Source organism: Podarcis muralis, chromosome 6 (assembly GCF_964188315.1).
Source record: "Podarcis muralis chromosome 6, rPodMur119.hap1.1, whole genome shotgun sequence".
NCBI classification, from domain to species: Eukaryota; Metazoa; Chordata; class Lepidosauria; order Squamata; family Lacertidae; genus Podarcis; species Podarcis muralis.
In genome coordinates, this window is record NC_135660.1 from 56717195 (window position 1) to 56731504 (window position 14310).

The window sequence follows — 14310 nt, forward strand, 5'->3', positions numbered from 1 at the left end:
CACACACGCCTGCTGCCTTTAAGGGATACACTAGTTGCATGTCTGAAATGGGATACCTGTAAGATAGTTTCTGTGTTTGTAGGGAAGGGGGCTTTTTTTTTTTTTAGGTAATAGAAAATTGGAATCCATAAAAAGGAGGGAAACCTGGGGTTGTGAGCTGTAGGAGTGAGAATAGGAGCAGCAGGGATGATGATGTCGAATCAATAAAGATAGGAGCGTGAGCCTCAGAGAGCAGAGTGTGTATGTCGCTTGGAATAGGAGGTATCAATGGAAGAAAATGCTGGAAAGTAGGAACATGGGGACTCTGAGGAATGGGTAGCATGATTTTGCACAGCAAGGACTGAATGGGAATAGTGCTGTGAAATTCTGTAGGTCAGGCACTAGAGAAAACCTGGAAATATTTTTCCATAGCTGGTAGGAAATCATACCAACATGATATTGTAAACCACTAGATTTCATCCTGTTATTTAAGCTGCAACACTGTTTTACTGTATTTATCAGTTGTTCATGAGAGACACAAGACTTCATTATGAAACAATGATACCTTGAAGGATCACTAGCAGAAATAGTCAGTTGCATCATTCAGGAAAACGAGCTTAATTTATCAACATTCAGAATGTGCATTTAAAACCCATTGACTAATTTCTGAACAAAAATATCCTTCATTTGCTGGATTTACTGCCTCCATCAGCAAACAGAACTTTTCATACAAGTATACTAAACCTTGCACAATAGGGGCAAGGGGAAATAAAAAAAAGTCCTTGATCCCAAAGTAGTGACCGTTTAGACCAGAGGTGGGAAAACCTTTTTCATATAAACTTTCATATGAAGGGGGGACATTCCATTTGTTTTAGACCCTAGGTATGATGAAAGCTTATCAACACCATATCAGAGCAAGCAAAATTTAACTGGGTACATTCCGCATCACCCCAAATTCAGTCACTGCTTATTTCTATTTACAATGGTACCTCGGGTTACATATGCTTCAGGTTACATACACTTCAGGTTACAGACTCCGCTAAGCCAGAAATCATGGAACTTTGAAGTGTCAGGCATAGCCCTATTGGCTTTAGCCCAAACGTAGCAGAGTTTTCCTGCACAGCGAGGAAGCTAGTTGCGGCAGTAATGACAAGTCAGCTAGACTCAGAATAACTATTTACAGGATTTATTAAAAGGAGAAAATAAAACCAGCAGAGTTTCTGCATACAAAACAAAGCAAAATAAACCCTCTCTTTCTCTCTCTCTCAAAACCGTACACAGCACTTCTACTCCTAACAACACCTCACATCAAACTGAGCTAGCAATCCCTTGATAACAGAGTTGAGTGCTGGTCGTTAACCAATCAGAGTGAGTAGTTTCTAGGTCAAGCAGACCTGGGCTTTCTGCCAAGAGTAAATTGACACCAGCCTGAGTTAATTGTGCGAAGCTAGAATCTGCAAGTTTCCCACGAGAACCAATTAACAGAAACTGAACACCCCCTCACAGATTCTGCTGAACAATTAACACCAAATACACCTATGTAGGAGATCATTTTTCCAGCAAACCTAAACCCTTGCACATTCGCTTGTTCTTTATCTTTGCCAATGGTTTAGTTAACACATCTGCTACATTTTCTTCACTTGATACATAAGTACAGGTGATTATATTGTCTTGTACACAGCAACGTACATTTTGGTATTTTACAGAGATATGTTTGGAACGCGATTTGAAACCCTCTGTTTTACTTAATGTTATACAAGCTTGATTATCAATGTAAACTTGTACTGGTTCTCCACAATTTACGTTTAAATCTGTTAACAAATGCTTGAAATAAATCACCTCGTTGCACAATTCACTCAATGCGGCGTACTCTGATTCCGTTGATGACACACTTACAACGTCTTGCTTGCGTGACCGCCAGCTGATTAAAGCTCCACCGACCATTATGACTAGTCCTGTGACAGATTTTCTATCCGGCAAATTTCCCCAGTCACTATCACAGTAGCAACTCAACATTTCATCCTCTGAAGAATTTAATTGTAACATATAGCCAATTGTCTGTTTGAGATATCTCAGAACTTGTTTTACCCCTTTCCAGGCATTTAGTGTGGGTTTTGAGACCAATCTACTTAATATGCCTACTGCGTAGCTAATATCAGGTCTGGACCACTGTGCTATATACAATAAACTTCCAATTACAGAGTGATATACATCAGGATGTTCAAATTCAGGACTCTCATCTATATGAAGTGTTTTTATGAAACCTGGATCCATAGGCACCACTGCCCCTTTGCAATCCTGCATCCTGTATGTAGTCAGTAGTTGTTTAACTTTGTTCTGCTGACTAATTAAGCAGCTGCCATTTTGGGCCCAGCACACTTCCAACCCTAGATATGTCCTAACCGGGCCTAAGTCTTTCACTTTGAACTTACTGGACAATTGCTTGGCAAACCTTTTAGTTTGTTTATCTGTTTTGCAGGCAAACAAAACATCATCTACATAAATCAGACAAAACTCTTGATCACTGCCTGTACCACGTACATAAACACAATTGTCAGCTGTACTCTGCTTGAAACCAAATGACACTAAGGCCTCATGGAAACATTTATTCCAAGATCTTGCAGCCTGTTTGAGACCATATAGAGCTTTGTTTAATTTTAACACTCTATTGGAACCTGTCTCATAACCAGGCGGTTCGGCTAGATACAGATCTTCTGATATTGATGCATGTAAATATGCAGTCTGAATGTCAAAATGGTTTAACAGGAGTTTTCTCTTTGCTCCAAGCGTTAAAATCAGCCTTACACTGTCTCCCTTAGCAGTAGGGGAAAAAGTCTCGTCATAATCTTTTCCAGGCCTCTGAGAGTATCCTTGAGCCACTAAACGAGCTTTGTATTTGTACTCTCCTGTCACCAGAGGTTTAAGTTTGTACACCCACCTGCAGCCTACAATCTTTGCCCCCTCGGGCGCTGCTACTGGTGTAAAAACCTTGTGCTCATTCAGAGAGGACATCTCTTCCTCCATTGCCTGTTTCCAGCGCTCTGCCTCCTCTTTTGGTAACTTTAACACCTCCTGAAAACTCTTGGGTTCTGCAATTACACTAAACACATTTGCAGTATCTGGAGAAAAACGCACCGGAGGCACTCCTTTGTTTTGTCTTTTAGATCTTCTGGGAGAAAATTTTTCTTCTGACCCACTTTCCTCTTCAGAACTGCGACCTCTCTTTTGTTGCTTAGCCACTGGTCTCTGGCTAACTTCACTTTCCTGAGAGCTCTTATCTGAACTTTCCTCCCCCTCAGACTCTGATTCTCTATGTCTACCTTCAGAGTCATGAAGCTCCTGGGAAGGTTCAAACCAAACCTCAGTATTGGCATGTAGTCTCTCCCAGCCACTATGTTCACAAAAACTGGCATTCCTGGAGATCACAATGCCATTTGTCCCTTCAGCAAAACGGAAACCTTTTCCCAGCTCCTGGTAACCCACAAACACTAACTGTTTGGTCTTAGGATCTCCCTTCTTCCTCATTTGTTTCGGAATTAATACCCAGGCTTTTGATCCAAACACATGCAAATGGTCAATTTTGGGTTTTTTCTGAAACAATTTAAAGTACGGGGTTGTACCTATTGTTTGATGAAAGAGCCTGTTTTGGAGATAACACGCGGTGAGCATGCTCTCCCCCCAATAAGACATGGGCAAATCAGCATCATCAAGCATGGCAAACATCATATCTTGTAAAGATCTGTTTTTCCGCTCTGCAACGCCATTCTCCTCTGGGGAAAAAACGTTCGTTTTTCTATGCCCAATGCCACGCTTTTGTAACCAATCTTTAAAGGCATTTGACATAAATTCACCACCTCTGTCCGTCTGAATCCTTTTAAGTTTAATGGACAGAAATCTTTCCACAGATGCCACCCAGCCTTTAAACTTAGTGAACACATCACCCTTATTCTTCATGGGAAAAACCCAGGAGTAACGCGTGGCGTCATCCACAATTGTTAATGAAAAGCACGATCCACCCCTGCTTACAGCAAATGGACCAATTACGTCCATGTGAACCAGCTGTAGCGGTGACTCACTAACTCTGTCACTTCTGGGGTAAGAGACTCTGTGGGTTTTGACCTTTTTACAAACGTTACAATCAAGGTACTTGTTACAACTCTTTAAATTACCCCCATCAGCCAATTCAGACATTTTTAGTACACTTTTCCAGCAAGCATGCCCCATTTTCCTATGCAATAAGTGCACACAGTTGTCATGTATAGCTTTGTTATTCACTGCAGGCTGAGATTTACTGACTACTGCTGCAACTTGAGATCCTGCTTTAAGCCAAAACAAGCCTCCCTCTGACTTAGCAGTGCCTAAAATCTCACCAGCCTTCTTAATCATGCAACTGTCTCCTTCAAAATACACTTTAAACCCAGCTTTTAGCAAACAATCTACAGACATCAGATTGCTCCTTAATGAAGGCACACAAAGTACATTTTGCAGGCATTCACGAAGACAAGGAACAAAAACTGCACCCCCCGAAATCACTTCGGAAGTACTTCCGTCTGCTAGAGCCACCTGGCTGCGCTGTGCTGAGTTCTTGGAAACAAACAATTCATCTGAATTTACTATGTGGCGAGATGCTCCCGAATCGACCACCCAGACCGCTTGTTTCTCATCAGCAATCTTGACCTCGCCGGTCACCAGCTGAGCCGACTGTTTTCGTTTGAAGAATTTCTTTTTACGCTGCTGCTGATCTCGTCTCTGCTCCTGCACCGGCAACTGAGACTTGACCAACTCCGGACATTGTCGTTTTAGATGCGCTGAAGACCCACATCGGAAACAACGCCTAACAGCAAACGCTGACTCCTCACTGGTACGCTGCTTTTGCGTCACCTCTGGCACGGCATGAGAACTCCTTCCAAACCGCCCATCTGAAGAAGCCTCTGCAGCCAACGACCTTTCTTGCCTCTTCTGCCATTCTTCAATCAAACGCCCAGTAACGTAACTGACTGATAAATCATGCTCCTGCATGCCTTCTAGAGACAAAACTAAATTATCCCAGCTTTCCGGGAGAGAACTCAAAATAATAGCCACCTTCTCCTGCTGGTCTAATGCACAGTCTCTTTCCTGTAGCGCAGCAAACTTTAACTGTAAACTGTGTAGGTGTTCCTGCATTGTAACCCCAGGCTGTAACATTGCCTTGTACAATGCCTTGCGAATGAACAGCTTGGAAACCGCTGTCTCACGCACATGGAGTTCTTTAAGTGCTTGCCACACACCTCTAGCTGTCTTGATTCCCCTCACATACGGCAACTGGGAATCTTCCAGCCCCAAGACAATTGTGGCCCTTGCTCTTTGGTCTTTATCGAGGTCTTCATCATCAGGCTTCGCAGGAAACGTACTCACCACTTGCCAGAGACGATCCCTCTGCAGCACTGCCTGCATGCGTTCCGACCACAGCAAGTAATTGGAGTCATTCAGACGCTCAAAAGCCATCTGAACTGGTTGTGAGGCCATCTTGAGAGCGATGTCCCTGGAACCCGGAACCAGCTACTCACGACCACCGAGAGAGAAAACAGGAACCACAGCACCCAGCACTCACACGCTGCAGCTGTTGTCCTTGTGTCCGCTGCGTCACCAGCTCACCACAGTCAGGAACCAGCCAGAGAACAACAACTTCTGGAACTACTGGAACCAACGCCGTTGATGCTGACACCACCGCAACTCAGGCTGGCAGCACAATGCCCATAACCTCATGGAACTTTGAAGTGTCAGGCATAGCCCTATTGGCTTTAGCCCAAACGTAGCAGAGTTTTCCTGCACAGCGAGGAAGCTAGTTGCGGCAGTAATGACAAGTCAGCTAGACTCAGAATAACTATTTACAGGATTTATTAAAAGGAGAAAATAAAACCAGCAGAGTTTCTGCATACAAAACAAAGCAAAATAAACCCTCTCTTTCTCTCTCTCTCAAAACCGTACACAGCACTTCTACTCCTAACAACACCTCACATCAAACTGAGCTAGCAATCCCTTGATAACAGAGTTGAGTGCTGGTCGTTAACCAATCAGAGTGAGTAGTTTCTAGGTCAAGCAGACCTGGGCTTTCTGCCAAGAGTAAATTGACACCAGCCTGAGTTAATTGTGCGAAGCTAGAATCTGCAAGTTTCCCACGAGAACCAATTAACAGAAACTGAACAAGAAATAGTACCTCGGGTTAAGAACTTTGTTCAGGATGAGAACAGAAATTGCGCAGTGGCGGCGCTAGCAGGAGGCCCCATTTGCTAAAGTGGTGCTTCAGGTTAAGAATGGACCTCCGGAATGAATTACCGTATTTTTCGCCCCATAGGACGCACCGGCCCATAGGACGCACCTAGTTTTTTTGGGGGGGAAATAAAGGGGAAAAAAATATTTCCCCCCCAGGTGCGGGGCTGGGGCTGGGGCGGGGGAAGCCCGAGCTTCCCTCAACCCCAGCCCCCAGAACAGGCTGCTATCCGCAAGCCGTGGGAGAGCTGTGCGAAGTCGCGCAGCTCTCCCACAGTTAGCGGAGGACTGCGCGAAACCCGAAGCTTGGGGCGTGCTGAGCTCAGCGCGCCCCAAGCTTCTGGGTGCCAGCAAGCTCATTCTGCTGAGTAGGGTCCACAACTTCCACCCCAAAGACTTGCACTTATGGCAGGGTATAAAGCAACCCCCACCTCATCTCAGAAGTTGGAGGCACATTGATCAGGGTTTGATAATCCCCTGTTCAGGAGGCAGCAAATACACTTACTACCAGCTTATTAACACATAACTATGCTCTTTGCGTCACAAATTAAAGTTGGTTAACTGCAAATTAAAGTGGCTATCTGTATGGCTAGTTCTTTACCCGCCAGTTTATAGGGGTATTGGGCTACTTCACTGTTGTACGAACACTGGAAAGGCACAGTAGCTCTAGTAAGACATAAAATAAAATAGGCACATGTATTTCATGTTGGAATCTTGCCTTTCATAACAATGGAATATCTGTGTCAGTTTTTGATTGAGATTTATTCATGTCAGAACCTTTAGATCTTGCTTCCTAAGCTACTCATCACATTTACACCGAAAGGTTTAAGTTAAGTGTTCTGTTCTACATTAAGAATGTGATTGTGTGTGTGTGTGTGTGTGTGTGTGTGTGTGTGTAGTTGCTGCTAATGGAAAGGTTTGTTCGGTAAATGAGGTGTCTCTTGTTAAGAGGTATGTACTTCTGTGAGGAGGAAAAGGCCAGCAAGCTTGTTATCAGGTTTTATTGCAGCTCTCCCAAGAAAAAAATGTTCCTTTTCCTGCTGTTGGATTTCTTTGGTGTCAGACAAATATTATATATGCCTTATCAGCTTAATGAGAAAAGCTGTAAGAGAATATAAAACTTAAAAATAAAATAAAATCAGAATTGTGCCCAAGGTATTTAGTCATCACTTCTGATCTGATCACTTATTTATGTAGTAACTTTATTAGCATAATGAAATAAAATTTTAAAATAGATAATTAAAAGCCAGCATGCCATTAGTTGTTTAAATTAATTAAAGCTGGATATTTTTAGTAATCTACGAAGTTTTTTTGTTTGTTTTTTATGAAAGTCTGAATGCATCCACCTTTCCTATATGCAGCGGTGTGGCAGAGCTCTGCCATTCATATTACCTCTTTCCTGTTGAGTTGCTGCAGCATACCAGGACCAAGAGAAGAGAGAGAGAGAGAGAGAGAGAGAGAGTTGCAAGGTTGTGTGATGGAAATGTGCCAGCAGAAGCATGGACACATTTGCCACACCCCTCTGTTCCATTTTGCTGTAGTGACTCAGCCAGACAGAGGTCAGGTGAATGGTGCAACCCCAGCACACCATCCACTGCTGCCTGTGTGACATGCATGTGGAACAGTCCTCTGGATGTTGCTGGACTATATCCCCCATCAGCCCCAGCCAGCATGGCAATAGTCAAGGCTGAATGGGAATTGTAGTTAAACAATTTTGGAGGGCCAAAGCTTTCCCAATTCCGCTACATGGAATATAGAGCTTTCCAGTATTTTTTCTGTGGGAACTGGAGTACAGTGGCACCTCGGGTTAAGAACTTAATTCGTTCTGGAGGTCTGGTCTTAACCTGAAACTGTTCTTAACCTGAGGTACCACTTTAGCTAATGGGGCCTCCCGCTGCCGCCGCGCCGCCACTGCACAATTTCTGTTCTCATCCTGAAGCAAAGTTCTTAACTCAAGGTACTATTTCTGGGTTAGCGGAGTCTGTAACCTGAAGCGTCTGTAACCCGAGGTACCACTGTAAAATGAATAGTTGTGGAAATGCAGTCTCACATATCTCTGTTATACTGTATCTAATCACCCCGCCCCAGAACTGTACTGTCCATGATAGGCGATACAATTCTATTTTGAGGAACCTATTTTATCTGTGCTCCATCCTGTAATTGGTTAATTAAATAATCATCCTGAATTATAACCATGACTGCCCTAAGGGCTTGGGGTGGTTACAGTAATTATTTGTCACAGTATGTACTTAGCAGACCACTACACGCAATATAGGAAAGATGTGTTCACAATATAATAATTTATTAGATTAATATAACTGTCCATCAATAAAAAAATCCCAAATGACTTACAACAAAATATCAAAAACAGAGAGGAATTCAATAACCTAATGTGATTGTTCCGTCAGCAGAACAGTGCCATTTATGCTTGCCAGACAGAAAGATCTCCCCCCTTCTCCCCCCATGTGCTGCTTCGAGGGTTCTCTTGAAACCCCCCCCAGCTGATTTGAGGGTGGGCATGATTGGACACGGGACGCGGGTGGCACTGTGGTCTAAACTACTGAGCCTAGGGCTTGCCAATCAGAAGGTCAGCGGTTTGAATCCCTGCGACGGGGTGAGCTCCTGTTGCTCCGTCCCTGCTCCTGCCCACCTAGCAGTTCAAATCATGTCAAGTGCAGGTAGATAAATAGGTACCACTCCGGCAGGAAGGTAAACGACATTTCTGTGCGCTGCTCTGGTTTGCCAGAAGCGGCTTAGTCATGCTGGCCACATGACCCAGAAGCTGTCTGCGGACAAACGCCGGCTCCCTCAGCCTATAGAGCGAGATGAGCGCGTAACCCCAGAGTCATCCGCGACTGGACCTAACGGTCAGGAGTACCTTTACCTATGAGGGGACACACTAGGGGGATGAAAGGCCCGTTGTGCTAGTGTGATTTGTGCTGACTCCTGTTTGCACAATTACTTAGTTGAATCCAGCCCAAAGTATAGTGAAAAACATTTTTGCATAGAAGCAGCATAAAAGGTATAACCCTAATTAAAAACTGCTTAAAAGAGGAAGTAAAGAACATTATTTTTACTTTGTGCTGCAAAACTAAAGAAAGTTCCAGATGAGCCACTCTCAGGAGGTTCTATAGTTGAGGTGCCAATGCTAGAAATGCCTTCATCGTAACCATATGCCTTCCTTCAGTTACCGGGTGCACTCTGGTCAGGGTCTTAATATAAGATCTTAAGGTTTAAGCAGGCAGAAGGTGGTGATCTTAAGCCACTTGGGAGGTTAAAACCCACAATTTAAATTGCTCCTGGAAATAGAGCCAATACAACTGGTAAAACATCTAGTATCAATTAGTAATTTTGGGGCTCTATTTTGAAACAACTGCAATTTCTGGACTGCTTTCAATGGAAGCCCCTTGTATACTGCATTGCAGTAGTCTAAACAGGCTGTTACATTCATCACTTATCTGCCCCTTCACTAATCTCCCCTTCAAATATTATGTATTTTTTAAAAAGTTGCTATTTAAGGTATGTATATACACTGTGTGTGTGTGTGTGTGTGTGTGTGTGTGTGTGTGTGTGTGTTAGTGTTATTGACCATGCCATGGGACACACAGGAATCATTATCATCATTCATTATCTCATTCATGAATTCCTTCCTATGAGACATCCCAGAGTAATTTACAATGTAATAGAACAATTGGCATATATAAAAACAGCAATATCATTTGCATATATAAAAGCATACATATAAATCAGAATAACACCACTTATATTAAATTAATTTGAATCCAATACAGATGCTAAGTCTCCACTTAGCAGGTTGTCTTCAAATGGGAAAGAAAGGACAATAGAGAAGGCACTTCTAAACATGTTGATAACACATATTTTTTTATTTTATGTGAAGTAGCTCTAAATTAGTGGAAAAGGAGGAATCAAACAAGGAAAACTAAGCCGAATCTGGCATATATAAATACATTTAAGCATCCTAATTATGGCTTCTATAACAATTCCTAATTGACTTTCTGCTAGAAAAGGATAGTGACAGGAGCCAGACTGTCGCTGCCAGTTTTTCTTTTTAAAGTATGCGTGCATATGATAGAGTTGTATAAATTATCTTGTCAGCTACTCAGCACTCTTACTGAACAGTTCCATAAAGTGCTGCTGTTGCTACCTGAACTGAACAGTTTTGCACACTACTGAAAGTCATCCACATCCTATGAGTATCCACCCCACCTTCTTGCCAATCAGAAAAGAGTTTTTCTGCTGTGTTTTTTAAAGCAATAATAGTCTTTTTTAAATTAATTTGGTTTTTCAGATTAAAGTTTTACAATCACATATCCAACATACAACATAAAGACAAGATTCCAAAGAATGTCTTGGACTTCCCTCCTCCCCTTTGTGGATCCTATTAATCATTTTCAATTCCAAGGTGCTGCTGTCCCTTCAGCCCCCCCAATAAAATATTTGAGGGGGCCGGGGCCCCCAAAGTTAATAGGCATTGCCATTCAAATAGGGGGGTGTGCCGTGTCTTGTGATGGATTAGGTGGGGCAGGGCTTACTCCCCCCCCCAATATTTTACTCAGGTTGGCAGCCCTGAGCAGTGCCCTCTGTGATGCCAAAATTCAGTGCCCCCCCTGTACTTCTCCTTCCATTCTACATCATAGTTGTGGCACTCCTAAGGCTCTGCAGCCAGTATGGCCGAACCGGTTACGCTCCCCTAAATCCTCCTCTGATTTGATCTGTATTGGAAAGTAGAAGGGACAGAACACATCTAAGCTAGGGATGGGAAATATTTTTCAGCCTGTGCTTTCCTCATGAGGAACCTTCTGAGAGCCACATGCCAACAATGGGCAGTCCAGAGGCAGAACTGTGCAGAACAGTGGATATGACTCTTGCCTCACAAATGTCAGAGGTTACCAGACATGCACATATTTCCACCCAGGCAAGCTGAAATCAAGGACACATTCCAGTCAGGAGTGGGTGGAGCAGGGTTGGTGAGGGATGGGGCCTGGTGAAGAGTTACAAGGGCTGGATAGAGATGCCTGGAGGGCCACATTTGGTCCTTAGGCCTGAGGCTCCCAAGGGCTGATGTAAGTCATCTGTAGAAGATGTACGCTTGCTGTTTTGTTACTTTTGATTCCCAGGTAAGATCCTCCCTCTATTGTGTGGGCAGGTAATCCCTCCCCTACCTGGCCTGGTCTCCTTGGCAACGCTTCCCCCAGGTGGGATTGGACAACTGACTGAGGTAGGCGGAGACCTCCAGGTATCCCACCTGAGGGAAGGGAAAGCCAAGCCTATGCTGTTGGAGCCGCTGCAGATCTAGGGGCTGCACGCGTCCACGCAAAGGGCGCCCCCCGTTTTAAGCGGGGAGTGGTCATTCCATGTGTTTTTGCCTCATCATTTTTCTTTCTCCCAAAGCAAGTGTTGTTTTAGAGAACGAAGACTTTCGATCAAAGTGATTCTGCTTAAGTAATTGGTTTCAATAATTAAGCAGATTTTTAAAAATGTAATCAATTCTATTTAATTTTTCATTATTCATGCGTTTCAGATGTCTTCAGAGAATTTAAACTCCCAAATTGACTTTGTAGCAAGAGATTATAAGGTTGACCAATTTGGAACTTTGTCTGGGTGATAGAGGCAGTATTGGTAATTAGATAGATGAACCTGATCTTTCCCTGTTCACTATAAAAGGATAGTGGAGTGAGCTGTGCCATCGCTGTCTTTTTTCTTGTCATTTTAAGGATATGCCACTGAGCTATATGAATATCTGTACCGTATGAAAATTATGTAGCAGCTTTCACTGCAAAAATAATTAGGACAAAAGCTTATGATTTTCTGATGAGCTTGTTCTTTGTTTTAAAGTCATAGTTTTAGTTAGTGTATTGACAATGAATTTAACTTTCCAAATGCAAGACAATCAATAGGACAATCTCATAACTCACAATGTTTCTGTTTCCTGTCTATGATGTCATAAAGCTCCATGTTGGTCATAGCAATGAAATGAATATCAAACAAGCTGTTTCTGGTTGAGCTGAAGGTCAAGCCACTGTTAATCTGGTTTCAAATATTTTGTGTGTTTTTAAATAGTCCAGCTGCTCTTTTGGGCAACATAATGATAGATTTTATGCAAATATTTTGCATTTTGGCATAATCTTTTCAGACAATTAATAAACTAACAATATAATAAAGCAATTATTTCCACATTTAACCAAAACAAGAAGTAAAGAATATAGGTTTTGATATTTTCTCCAACAAAGGGTCTTGTTGGAGAACAAGTAGGACTGGCACAAATTCATTTGGAGATGCTTTTGTCATCTTTGGAATGTCTATGGCAGGACAAGCTGTGTGAACTGAATGTTTGCCTGCTACAAAGCTGTTAAAGTCATGGGGCCTCTGTTAAATGTGTCAAGCAGAATGATCAGCACTTGGTTTATTGGAAATAGAACTCATATACTCCTATAACTTTTCATTAAGTGAAATGTAATATAATATTGTAGGTAATCTTAGCTATCTTAGAATGAATTACCTGAATTATTCCAATATATACCTTATCCTGAACTTAATGGAACACAGTGTAGTGTGTCTTAATACCTTTATGAGAAAAGGAAAGTGCACAGAGCATAGGATTAGTGATGGTGTGAATTTGGAATATGAACTTGCCTAGTTTGGAAAGCCAAAACCCATTACAAACCAGACCCAGGCCTTTCAAGGATCAGCCGGTAATGAAATTCATCCTTGCTACCTGCTGGCTCCCTTTGCCAGTATTTTAATCCACTTTCAAAGCAAAAAGGTTATTCTTGGAAAGGGGAGTAACTGATGGTAGGGAGGGCTCACTAGAGACAGTACTGGTCATTCTGACACTCAGGATTGTATTTTTTTGCCCAAGGCATTGGAATTTGTAAGTTCTTTTGCTTGCTTCACTGAATTTTGGGGAGAGTAAATAACAAATTCCCAGCTTGTTATTTCCTGCTGGGGAACATGGGATCTTAGTTTCCTTGGCTGCTCTGGAGTTCTAAATTCCCATGCTCCCCAAAAGCATATGATGCTCCCAAGCATGCTGTGGAGTGTTATTTCCAGGCTGGCAAGGGTTTTCCTGTTTCTAGCTTTCTTTCCCTGTCACTGGCTGTCTCCTACTCCTTCTCAAAAGTAAGCATATTTGGAGAGAAGGGTGAGGGGAACTGGCAAGTTTCTAGTTTTCTCAAAAATAAAAGAAGATTGAGGTTTGTGTGCATAGGGTTATTGATTTCAAGGGTTTTTCACCCATCATTGCATATGATAGTTTAAACTTGGATACCCCAGTATACAACATTTTGCATGTCAAAAAAATCCTTCTGTAATCAACTATCTTTACAGTATGCATCCTTCCCTGTACAGTGGTACCTCAGGTTACATACGCTTCAGGTTAAAGACTCCGCTAACCCAGAAATAGTGCTTCAGGTTAAGAACTTTGCTTCAGGATGAGAACAGAAATTGGGCTCCGGCGGCGCGGCAGCAGCAGGAGGCCCCATTAGCTAAAGTGGTGCTTTAGGTTAAGAACAGTTTCAGGTTAAGTACGGACCTCCGGAACGAATTAAGTACTTAACCCGAGGTACCACTGTATTGAATGTTAAACTGAGAAGCTGATGTATTGCTTCAAGTTAGCATCAGTTGTTTGAGAAAATGGTAGAATCATAGAACTGTAGAGTTTGAAGGGGTCCTGATGTTCATCTAGTCCAACCCACGGCAATCTAGGAATCTCAACACATAGTCCCCAAGCTGATTTCAAACCATACCTGATCCTGCTTAGCTTTGCAAATGTGCTAGCGGTTTTTATTGCTACATCTCTAGGAGGTAATGCCAGTTGAGTTTAGGCTCTGAATTATATCAGTGTTTGATGAATAGCCACATTCCGCCCCCCCCACCCCCTGTTTACTATGGACCAGATGGGCAAAATTCCATCTTACTATAGGAGTAACATACTTGAATGTCTTTATAATGGATGCCTGTTGCCTCTAGTTATAGTACAGTGGTACCTCGCAAGACAAATGCCTCGCAAGACAAAAAACTCGCTAGACGAAAGGGTTTTTGTTTTTTTGAGCTGCTTCGCAA

General features: G+C 42.6%; 1 protein-coding gene across 5 annotated transcripts in view; it reads left to right on the forward strand.

Annotated features, from left to right (window-relative positions):
- The window catches only part of FANK1 (fibronectin type III and ankyrin repeat domains 1), a 37614-nt gene that overhangs the window by 935 nt on the left and 22369 nt on the right, over positions 1 to 14310 (forward strand). The gene's annotated exons all lie outside the window — the stretch shown is intronic.